This window comes from Somniosus microcephalus, chromosome 6, assembly GCF_052327205.1.
Source record: "Somniosus microcephalus isolate GS21.2 chromosome 6, FLI_Smic_1.0, whole genome shotgun sequence".
NCBI classification, from domain to species: Eukaryota; Metazoa; Chordata; class Chondrichthyes; order Squaliformes; family Somniosidae; genus Somniosus; species Somniosus microcephalus.
Window position 1 is genome coordinate 61,946,766 of NC_140992.1, and position 12,122 is coordinate 61,958,887.

Sequence of the window (12,122 nt, forward strand, 5' to 3'; positions counted from 1 at the left end):
AGCTGGGTGGGCGTGTGTGCTGTGAGGAGGATGCAGAGAAACTCCAGTACGATTTGGACAGGTTGGGCAATTGGGCAGATGCATGGCAGATGCAGTGTAATGTGGATAAATGCGAGGTTATCTACTTTGGTGGCAAAAACATGAAGGCAGATTATTATCTGAACGGCAATAGATTGGGAAAAGGGGAAGTGCAACGAGACCTGGGTGTCCTTGTGCACCAGTCGCTGTAGGTAAGCTTGCAGGTGCAGCAGGCGGTTAAGAAGGCAAATGGTATGCTGGCCTTCATAACAAGAGGATTTGAGTACAAGAGCAAGGATGTCTTGCTGCAGTTGTACAGGGCCTTGGTGAGACCACACCTTGAGTATTGTGTGCAGTTTTGGTCGCCTTATCTGAGGAAGGATGTACTCGCCATGGAGGGAGTGCAGCGAAGATTCACCAGACTGATACCTGGGATGGCAGGAATGACGTACGAGGAGAGTTTGGGTCGATTAGGCTTATACTCATTGGAGTTTAGAAGAATGAGAGGGGATCTCATTGAAACTTATAAAATTCTAACAGGACTAGATAGACTAGATGCAGGAAGACTGTTCCCGATGGCGGGGGAGTCCAGAACCAGGGGTCACAGTCTAAGGCTAAGGGGTAAGCCATTTAGGACTGAGATGAGGAGGAATTTCTTCACCCAGAGAGTGGTGAACCTGTGGAATTCTCTACCACAGAAGACAGTTGAGGCCAATTCATTAAATATATTCAAGAAGGAGTTAGATATATTTCTTAAGGCTAAGGGGATCAAGGGATATGGGGAGAAAGCAGGGATAGGGTACTGAATTTGGATGATCAGCCATAATCGCATTGAATGGCGGAGCAGGCTCGAGGGGCCGAATGTCCTACTCCTGCTCCTATCTTCTATGTTTCTATGAGTTCTTGCTCAACTTTCTCCTCGAGTGCGTATGGTACGGGACGTGGCTTGCAGTAAACTGGTCTTGCGTCCTTCTGCACTCTATCACTTGCCTTGAATTCTTGGATCAGACTGCCCATTTCGCTGAAAACCTTAGGATACTGCTTGATAACATCATCTTTCAATGCAAATTTCACATCCACACGAAAAATCTCATTCCAATCCAGCTTTAGTGATCCCAACCAATTTCTACCTATCAAGGCAGACTTGTCACCTGCCACTACTATGAGAGGCCAGCTCCGACACTGATCCTTGTACTTCACTGGTATGATAACACTTCCTACTACAGGGATTTGCTCTCCTGAGTAGCCTCACAGCTCTACCTTCGATTTCTCTAATCGATAATCAGGCAACTAGTGATTCTGGTACTACGCTCATGGATGCACCAGTGTCGATTTCCATGGATATCCTGGTTCCTGCGACATCTACTTGAATGACGATACCTCTTGAATCGAGGAATGTTAAATGCCTTTGTGCTCCTGATGACGTGAATCTCCAGAAACTCTTCGTCCTGCTACTTCTCTTTAACGATATGTAGTGTCTGGAAATTTCTACTTCTAATATTGCCAGTCGGTTTACTCTTCTGTCGGCATGCCTTCGCAAGTTGCCAGTTTTCTTGCAGTAGAAACACTCTGTCTTCACATATGGCCAGCTTTGCGCGATGTGTTGTCCCAGAACCGACAGCACAACTTCAATGCACTGTTACCTTGGCCAGTTGCTGAGCCCTTGGGGCCCAACTGCCTTTTACTTTTAACCTGCAGCCGATTCACCTCAATTGTCTGACAACTGGAAATGGCGCAGAACTCTCGGGAGTATCGGTTGGCCATATCCATCGACATAGCTGTCTGACAAGCGAAGTCAAAAGTCAAGTTAGGGGCTGTCAACAATTTACTTCTGATACGTTCATTTTTGAACCCACAAACAAGGCGGTCACGCAAAGCTCGGTCCTGAAAGTTTCTGAAATGACAGTGAAAGGATAGCCTTTTTAAAGCTACAATGTACTCACTGATACCCTCGTCATTTAAATGATCACGTGTTCCAAAACAATAACTTTCAGCAGTTTCCAAGGGCTCAGGACTGTGGTGCTGTTCTAACTTTGTTAGGATCTCCTTCAATGGCGTGTCCTTTTGCTTGGCGGGAACAAACACATTTTTCAGGGTTTCATATACCTCGGGGCCTGCTTCATTAAAAAAAAAAGCCCATTTCACTTCTAAAACCGCCCGGTTATGGTTTACATCATCGGGTACTTCGGCGATACTATTTGCAGTGAAAAATGTTTCTATCCGTTCCATATAAGCTCCGAAAGTCTCTCGGTCGTGATGGAACTCACCCAAGTACCCTATTATTCCCATAGGCGTGGCCTTCTGGACTCTGGCAACGTCGACAGTTCAGCCACATGTGCTCAAAATTTACCTCTGATTTTTACATTTTTCTGCAAAATGAAGAACCTCTAACAGTCACTCCATTGGTTGGCAGGATTATCCTCCAGTAAAAATTTCAGCTAGGGAATCCGCAGTCACATCCTCATCGCCACATCTGTGATATCTTTGGACACAGCATATATATACACAACAGCACAACATGGCTTCCGGTAAGAACTGAACTGCATATGGCTTTATTGTTATATACATCAGTAGTCCACCAGGTGGCTCTATTACAAGTCCAAATTCGGCTTTGGCCTCCATTTAAATTCCATTTAAAGCTGCAGCTCGCCAATTGAGAGAGGGTGGGAAATCAGTCGTCTCCCACATTGAGCGTTTTTTTGAGCGGCTTCCCTTTAAGAACTGCTGGTTAGGTCGCTCAATGCCTGGTACAACTGGACAGAGTGTGCTCAGTCCATTCATACCTGTACATTGCAGTGGGGTCCTCCAACCAGTGGAGCACCCTGATTTGCACATTTAAACAGCCTGCTACAAAAGTTGTAAATAAGACTATATTACAAATGTTATATTTTATACAACTTTTTTTTGTTCTACGTTGCAGATACTAAGGTATTTCATTCGTCAGGCGAACCTTGGCATCCATGGGGCAGCCGAAGTGCCCACCCCGGATTTTCAAATGCCAGCTGCCATTTTTTCAGCCGAGCAACGGGCGGCCAGCAGTTGAAAATCGCCCCCATGCTAATATACTGCCGGCAGCCTCAGCAAGCACACACATGGAAAGCACCAGATGGCATTGGGAACTACAGCATTGCCTTTACGGAATGAAAATCAGGTGAAAATAGGTCTCACTTCAGAATCCAAAACCAAAATTGCAAGTTTACTGATTTCACCAAAAAAAAATCACCAAAATTGGAAGTACATTTGAGGCCAATTTCCTTATGGAAAACTACATCCCATTTGGAGAACCTGAAGAAAATTGACAGATTATGAATATCAAGGAAAAATCAGAGGTATTTACGTGATACTTGACAACCTAACTTTTGAATTATAATTTTTATTAGTTTAAAATTTTACACATGCAGCTTGTTACACATGTATTACATTTTAACAAATTGCATAATTCACTGACCTGTACCCCTGTTACTGCATATCTTGGCCTCCCTTTAGCCGCCCCACCTTCTCTACACCTCCACAGTCAAGAGAAGCTCATCAACATGGAAATCTAGTTGTCAGCTTACACCATTTTTTTTAACTTTACCTCTTAGTCATCTCTGAGGCATCTGTCGCCCTCTGGGAAAGTGCCAGGATTTAGATGCTTAGGATTCATGGTTTGTAGAAAAGATCCGCCTAAAGAAAAATATTATCGCAATGAAAGACGTTTACGTGCTGTATCTATTAACCACCTGCAGATTGTTGGAGCTTATTGCATACTATAAGAGAAATGTTAGAGGATTTGTGGTTCTTAACTAGCCATATATGTTTATAAATCTGAGGTTTGGCAATAATGCAACAGTAAACCAAGCCAACTTGGAAAGCAAAATGTCTGTGATAGAGGGAGGGTGTATCCATAAGAATAATGCCTTTGGGCTACATCTGGCAATTAATTATAAGGAAAGAGGTCAAGAGGAAAACCTTTTGCAGCCAGTGACATTATGTTAAAGGTTGATTTAAGACTGAGCTGAGCTAAGTATTTTGGCTGCTGTTATAAGGACATAAGAAATAGGAGCAGGAGTAGACCATACGGCCCCTCGAGCCTGCTCCGCCATTCAATAAGATCATGGCTGATCTTTGACCACAACTCCAGGTGAAGGTGGAGGTGGAGCGGGGTCTCATGTTCGGGAAGAGAGGAAGTCTGGGGCATGGGAGGCTTAAACTTTCTTTGTGTGGCATGGAGAAGCATTCTTCCTCCTCCAGGCCCCACAAAGGAAAGAAAATTACTTACCATTTTTGGCTCTCTCTTCTTCTTCCTGGCAAGTCCTGACTGGCCTTCACCTGGTGGGAAAACGCAGCAGCTTCACTGCATAGACCTGAGTTAAAATTGCAGTCAGGTCCAGATGATATCATCGGGACCCAACATGCGTATGTAAAGAAGGACCCGGTGAGCTTTGGGCTAGTGTCTTCGCCGCCAATCAGAACAGCAGGTTAAAATCCTGGATGATGGGATCCTGGCGGTTTTCCGGCGTGTAAGTAATCAGGGCGATTTTAACTGCACATCCACCCATTTCTGCCAGGCATGTAAGGTTAATATCACCCCCATATATTAGTTTCTATTTTGAATTATACTGTAGACTATGTTCAGTGACTACTAATGGTAGATCAATTTCTTTATGATTATTACCAACTATCAGTAAAGGAGGGTGCTTATTTCCTGTGCCTAAGCTATTTCTTAGCTTGGCTTTTCTGATTTAAATTTAGTAACACAAGTTAGTGTTCCTCAATCCCCTGAGTGAAAGTTGTTTTAAAATTATAACAGTTTTTAACTTCATTTGCATGCTTAGCTACAGCCTCAATGGCACTACCACATATCCGTTCTCATTCTCTGGAGAAATCTCCATTAAATCAATTTTTCAGGGTTAACGACTTTGGAGCACATGTGGGAATCTGTTCTTTGTGAAGAGTGGTGGGCGAATAATTAGCATTCATGTGGTGTAACTGACATTTGAATTGACTGATTGCGTGGGCAGGCTGGCTGTCATGGTTTTATCAAAATATAAATTGTTCTGTTCAACTTATTATCTTACCTTTTTCGCACAACCAATTGTTTCAGAATTAATGCTCTTTTTATATTTAAAACATATGAATTGAAATGGAGGTTTAATACCAGACATTTTTCTTCTTGCTCCACTTGTCAGAACAAAAATTCAGATCTCCAGGGCCATCACACTCTTTCCAGTGAAAGCTATAGAAGCCATTTGGAAACTGATTATGTTCAACAAAGTAATTAATTTGACAAAACTTTCTACTATATTGTAGTGGTAATTATTAATCATAACTTGGCAGATTGATTTATTTTTGTTTAGAGTTACATTTCTTTATTTTGGTATGAAGTGACCATATTTTTAGACTTGCATTTGCATGGCCTTCCAGTATGTTACATTTTTTATATAAAATTAAGTATTGAGGTTCTTACTCTTCTAATCTTCAGACCGTTTTTTGGAACAACTGCATTGTTTTTTGAATTTACTTTCTGTTCCTGGCCTTTCTTTAATGAATTTTTCCTGTAAGTGAAATGAGACCAGGCTGTGCTGTATACAATACTGACTTGTTTTGTAAATTGCAGACAGTTCAACTATTACATTGAACAATGTTCCTTGTAGGTCAAAGGTAATAAATGGCAATTAGATGAAATACCACATGCAATACAATGCTGTTTAAACCCAGTTTTTTTTAATGAAATTATATATAATTGGCCTGATTCTAAATTACAGCAGTTGAAGGTGTAAAGAACGTAATTGCTACATACAGGATGATGCAAGCTAAGGCAATTTATATTGTATGTGCTGTTTACATAGTTACCACTGGACCACAATAGCCTAGATTTTGCGTTAAAAATAATGGTGAGGTTAACAGCACTCACTTTTATTATAGAGTAAATAGGACAGCAACTTCCGGAGTCTGCATACGTGCTTTTAAAAGCGAAAATCAGGAAGTTGCTGTCCAATTTACCCTGCTCCTCCACAAACTGCGCTATAACAGTACCTCGTCAATAAACGGCATTGAAATCCACATAAGGGCATAACATTGCTGTATTTACCCACTAAAGACACCAGAAAAAGTTAGGGCAGGTACAATAAGGTGTAAGTAAATTTTTAACAGTGTGAGAAGTCTTAATTACTGCCAAACAACCTCTCTGGCACCTAAAATTTAATTTTATAATTGTGGAGTCTCATTCCTTCAGAATTTAATTATTGTTGGAGATTTTAACAAAATTAAAAATTATAATTATTTTTACTTTTTCTCTCTGACTCTTTTATTTCTCTTTCTTAATCCCATCTTTCTTGCCCTCTCTTTATTTCGCTTTCATTACATGATTTTACAATGAATTAAATATTCTAATCTATACTTCCTGGTTCAGATTCTGCGGCCCGATCTTGGCTGGGTCAGGTTTCCCGAATGGTTGGAGGAGTTGTGGTCGGGTTTTAACTCCACAGCATGCGTCTTTTTTCCCCTCAGCAGGTTCCCCACCCAGAAACCAGACTTAGCTCCCAGCTGGGCGGGGAACGCTCTGGAGGAGGCCGCAGGCAGGGAGCCTGCTGCTGGGGTGGTGCTGGCATGGGGGGGTCTGATCCTGGGGGGGGGGGGGGGTGGTCGACGATCCTGGGGACTGGGGGTTCTAATCGTGGGGGGTGGTCGGTGATCTTACAGGGTGGGGTCCAATCCTGGGGGTGGTGGGGAAGCAGGATTTGCTTGGGAGGCTGGGAGGAAGTACCCCTGCTCTCCCGGCCCACAAGCGGTGCTGGAAAAGCACTTATCACTTCCACGCAGCAGTCCTTGCTTCCCTTTAGCCAGGTGTTCCGAGGCCCAGGAATCTGGCCAGCCAGTGTTAAACCCGGAAGTGAGATCAAATCTGAGGCATGCAGCCTCATTATAATATTCAAATGATCAATCTGCTTCCTGGGAGCAGTTTGGTTGCCCATCCCCCATCCTGCCTCCATTAAAACGGGCTGGAAGCAGGTTTGATATTTTTAAATCTTCACATCCCACGCGATCCAAACCCACCCATTTGGGGGGGTTGAAATTCCCCTTTGCGTGTCTCAGTGAGGATTCTTCAATCTGATTGGTTGAAGAGCCACGCTTGTCGCTTTACCTGCTCACACAGGTCCCAGATCCCCGATGACAGCAAATTGCCACTCAAAAGCCCGCAAAAAGTCTGTGGCAGCTGTAGGCGTAATGAACGGCGAACACCGATCACTCACTGCTGACTGCAAAATCTGGGCCATTACTATATTACATTGTGGCAGAGCCACTAAGGGACTCCGATCAACTGTATATAATTCCCTTTAACAATATGTTAGCTACAGCCTGAGTCTGTATCTTTGTATATACTGTTTGCATGTACAGAGCGCGGTCCCTTTAAGAGCGCGGGCAAACGCGATGACGTCACGCCGTTCATCACGTGATCCCCCACCGGCGGGAAAAACGTGATGACGTCATGACGCCAGCCACGGGACCGCCCAAGCAGTCCTCGTGGAGCCTCCGAACTGACTAGCCCTGTATTCGTAGTTCTCATGCATTTGTTTGTTAAACTCAGTTAGTTTTACATTAAACATCGTTTGTTTGATCGCCTGAGTCAACCACAGTCTCTTGATAGGAACTAGACATTCCTACATTGGTGACCCCGACTTTTGCGAACGGTTTTCGCAGAAGGGACGGAGCATGGAAACAAACGCCGTTGCATTGAAGCTACCGCAATTCTGGGAGCAACAAGCGACCTCGTGGTTCATCCAGGTCGAAGCCCAGTTTGCACTACGGAACATCGTTGCGGATCAGACCCATTACTTTTACGTGGTCTCCGCACTCGACAGCTCCACCACCTCGCAGATTGTCAGCCTGCTTGAGAACCCCCCGGACGACCGCAAGTATGAAACAATCAAGGCGCGGTTGTTACAGGTCTTCGGGCTCACTAAGGTGGAGCGCGCCCGCCGACTGCTCGCTATGCCCGGCCTCGGGGACTCCAAGCCGTCTGAGCTCATGAGCCAAATGCTCACGCTCCTTGGCTCCGAACCGGAATGCTTCCTCTTTAGGGAGCTCTTCCTCAGTCAGTTACCGGAGCAAGTACAAACTGCCCTGGCCAGGTCCGAAGTCACAGACTGCGCAACGCTTGCTGCCGAAGCGGACAAGATTTTCGCGGTGACGCAGCAGTACTGCGCTGCCACGAGGCGCCCATCCCCCACAGACGCCGCCCCAGCTCCTCAACCTTCGGGGCTGTGCTTCTACCACGCGCGGTTTGGCGCGAAAGCCAGATGTTGCCACACTCCCTGCAGCTTCTCTCCCAAAAAAACAAAACAACTGCAACACCGGCAAAAGAAGAACGGGTCTGACGGGTGCCCCGCGGATGAGATGGCAATCGGAAATGCTGGCAAGCTACTGTTCATCACCAATTCCATCTCTGGTCGGCGATTCCTATGCGACACCGGCGCACAGTGCAGCATTCTACCCGCGTCCGCTATTCATGTACAAGCTGGGAGGCACGGCCTCTCCCTCGAAGCGGCTAATGGGGGAGCTATCCGGACCTTTGGCACACGGCGGGTCCAAGAGTGCTTCGGCGGCCAGCGATTTGTTTGGGAATTTGTTACGGCCAGGGTTTCACAAGCCATCCTTGGCGCAGATTTCCTGTGCGCCAACGGCCTCCTGGTCGATGTGCGGAACCGGCGGCTGATCAACGCGGCCACGTTTCACTCTATTCCTTGCCACTGTTGTAACACCATGTCGCGCACCGTCTCCTGCGCTTTCCCAAATCCGGATGAGTTCGCTCGCCTGCTCGGTGAATTTCCAGACCTGACCAGACCTACGTTCTCCTCTACGACCACGAAGCATGGTGTGGAACGCCACATCACCACCACCGGCCCCCCGGTCCACGCGCGGGCCCGGCGCTTTGAACCCGGCAAGCTGGCGGTCGCGAAAGTGGAATTCGCTACGATGGAACGCCTGGGGATTATTCGCTGGTCCAATAGTCCCTGGTCTTCGCCTCTCCACATAGTACCGAAACCTGGCGGCGGATGGCGGCCATGCGGCGACTATCGGCGACTTAACGACGCTACCACTCCTGATCGATACCCGATCCCCCACATTCAGGATTTCTCTGCCCATTTGGCTGGGAGCACCGTGTTTTCTAAGGTGGATCTGGTCCGAGGCTACCACCAGGTCCCGGTACACCCGCAGGACGTGCAGAAGACCGCAGTCATCACCCCATTCGGCCTTTTTGAATTTTTGAGGATACCTTTTGTGTTGAAGAACGCCGCCCAGGCCTTCCAGCGCCTCATGGACTCCGTGCTGCAGGACCTCAAGTTCCTTTTCGTCTACTTGGATGACATCCTCGTGGCCAGTCGGAATAAGGAGGAACACATCGCGCACCTACGCACACTCTTTCGACGCCTCAGCCAACACAGCCTGATTCTCAACCCGGCAAGTGTCAGTTTGGTCTGCCCCACATTGATTTCCTGCGACATCGCATTACATCGGAGGGAGCGGTGCCTTTGCAAGTGAAGGTAGAGGTGGTGACATCCTTTCCGCGCCCGCAGACCACCAAGGCCCTGCAGAAGTTCCTCACCGTTTTGTGCCTAAGGCAGCTCTGCTCATGCAGCCCTTGTATGAGGCCCTCAAGGGCAAGTCTGGAAAGGATCCGGTAAGCTGGACGGTCGACATGGACCGGGCGTTCGTTGACACAAAAAGCGCCCTAGCCAACGCGACCATGCTGGCGCACCCGCTGCCAGGTGCCACCATCGCCCTCACCACCGACGCATCAGACTACGCCATCGGCGCAGTACAGGAACAGTGGGTAAATGGAACGTGGCAACCGCTGGTGTTCTTCAGCCGTCAACTACGGCGAAACGAGCGGAAGTACAGTACCTTCGACCGGGAGATGCTGGCTCTTTTTCTGGCCATCCGCCATTTCCGGTTCTTGCTGGAAGGACATCCCTTCACTGCTTTTGTGGACAATAAGCCACTAACGTTCGCTATGGCCAAGACCGCCGAACCGTGGTCAGCTCGACAACAACGTCAGCTAACGTTTATCTCCGAATTCACTACTGATATTCAGCACGTGGCTGTTACGTCCGTGTAATAATAAGAAAAGGACTGCAGAGAATGGTACAACAGGTGTTTACTCAACGTGGTTCAAACTGCAACTGAAACAACAGATTACTACTCAGCGTTATATACAGGTGTGGTCACTGCCGGTACTACAGTATACATGAGCTGTAGAAAGTAGTTCCCCCCTTAAAGGTACATACATTACAATTCCTCCCCTTTTAGATTAACAGTACCATAACACTCATTTAACAATTAAATATCAAACTAATTACAATTAACACTTTTAACATGCAACATTAGCTGAAAATAGTCTATTTATAAATTCAGTCTTTCGGGAAGCTTCCTGATCCTTTCTGGATAGCGCCTTTCCCGAGTGTCTTGCTCTTGGTGCGGAGGCGATTCTGGCCCCCTGTCGTCGGTTGGTTCATCAGCTTCCGATGCTACTGTTTCTGGGGTAGATGCTACCTGTACGTCGGGTTCATCACCAGGTACGTATGGGCGAGGCATGGGGTTGACTTGTTCCTGTGACTCTAGGATCTGGTCAGCATGGCGTCTCACGATGCTCTCCCCAACGTCCACTGTGTACATTAGTGGGCCCTGCTGTGTGCATATCGTTCCTGGTTGCCATTTCTCTGTTCGGTAGTCGCGGGCCAAGACTGGTTGCCCTACATTGAAGCTCCTTGTCGGCTTCTCATTGATGTGCTGGAATTGCTTACTCTCAACATCTCTTCGCACGTTTGGTCTGAGCAAATCCAGGCGAGATCTTAACCTTCGGTTAAAGAACATCATGGCTGGGGCCTGGTTGGTGACTGCATGTGTAGGCGAACAGGAAATTGTCCACCTTGTGCTGCAGCGGAATGTTGTCATTGTACATAGCCTTTATTGCCTTCTTAAAGGTTTGTACGAACCTCTCAGCCAATCCATTTGTGGTTGGATGATACGGGGCGGATGTGTAATGCCTTACCCCATTCTTTTTCAAGAACCTCCGGAACTCTTCGGACACAAACTGTGGTCCGTTGTCGGAGCAAATCTGTTCTGGCAAGCCATTCCTGGCAAAAATGGTCCGTAGGACTGCAATAGTTTTCTCCGTGGTGGTGGAGGACATTTTGATGACCTCAGGCCATTTCGCGTGCGCATCCACGGCTATTAAAAACATTGAGTCCATGAATGGACCAGCAAAATCAATATGCACCCATTGCCATGGAGATGAGGGCCACTCCCATGGGTGTAGAGGGGCCTGTGGTGGTGCATTTTGGACTTTCTGGCATCCTGAGCCACTCTTGGTCAGGTCCTCGATTTGTTTAACGATTCCCGGCCACCACACATAAGCCCTGGCTAGGCTTTTCATTTTTACCCCTCCCAGATGACACTCATGAAGCTCATTGAGCACTCTCTTCCTTAACTTGGGTGGAATTACCACTCGGGATCCACACATCAAGGTCCCCCGGCACACTGACAGCTGTTCTCTCCTTGTCGAGAATGCTGGCAACAGTGAGTCGCCATATGCTGGCCATCCCTTCACCGTCAAATCATATACCCGAGACAGTGTCGGGTCATTTCGGGTTTCCTTTTCGATACAAGCGTTAGTTACCGGTAGGTATTCAACTATAGTCGAATGGAATATTTCAACAGGATCCACTGCTGGTGCTTCCTCCACAGTAGGCAGTGGCAGGCGTGATAGCCCATCAGCATTTCCATGCTGTTTCGTGCCCTTATATTCAATCTCATAGTGGTGCGCCCCTAGAAAAAGTGACCATCTTTGTAGTCGTTGCGCAGTCATCACCGGAACGCCCTTCTTCGGATTAAAAATGGAGACAAGAGGCTGGTGATCAGTCAGCAAGGTGAATTTCTGCCCGTGCAGATAGTGATTGAACTTTTTCACTCCCCACACTAGGCTGAGTGCCTCCCTGTCAATCTGGGCGTAGTTACGCTCGGCTGAGGTTAGTGATCGTGACGCAAAGGCTATTGGCTTCTCTGAGCCGTCCGAGAATTTGTGCGACAGCACCGCTCCAATGCCGTAGGGTGACGCATCA

At 47.0% G+C, this 12,122-nt stretch overlaps 1 pseudogene; it reads right to left on the reverse strand.

The window, feature by feature from the left end:
* Nucleotides 1–1,469: 1,469 nt before the first annotated feature.
* On the reverse strand, nucleotides 1,470–2,247 carry LOC147115762 (uncharacterized; annotated as a pseudogene).
* Between the last annotated feature and the right edge of the window lie 9,875 nt (nucleotides 2,248–12,122).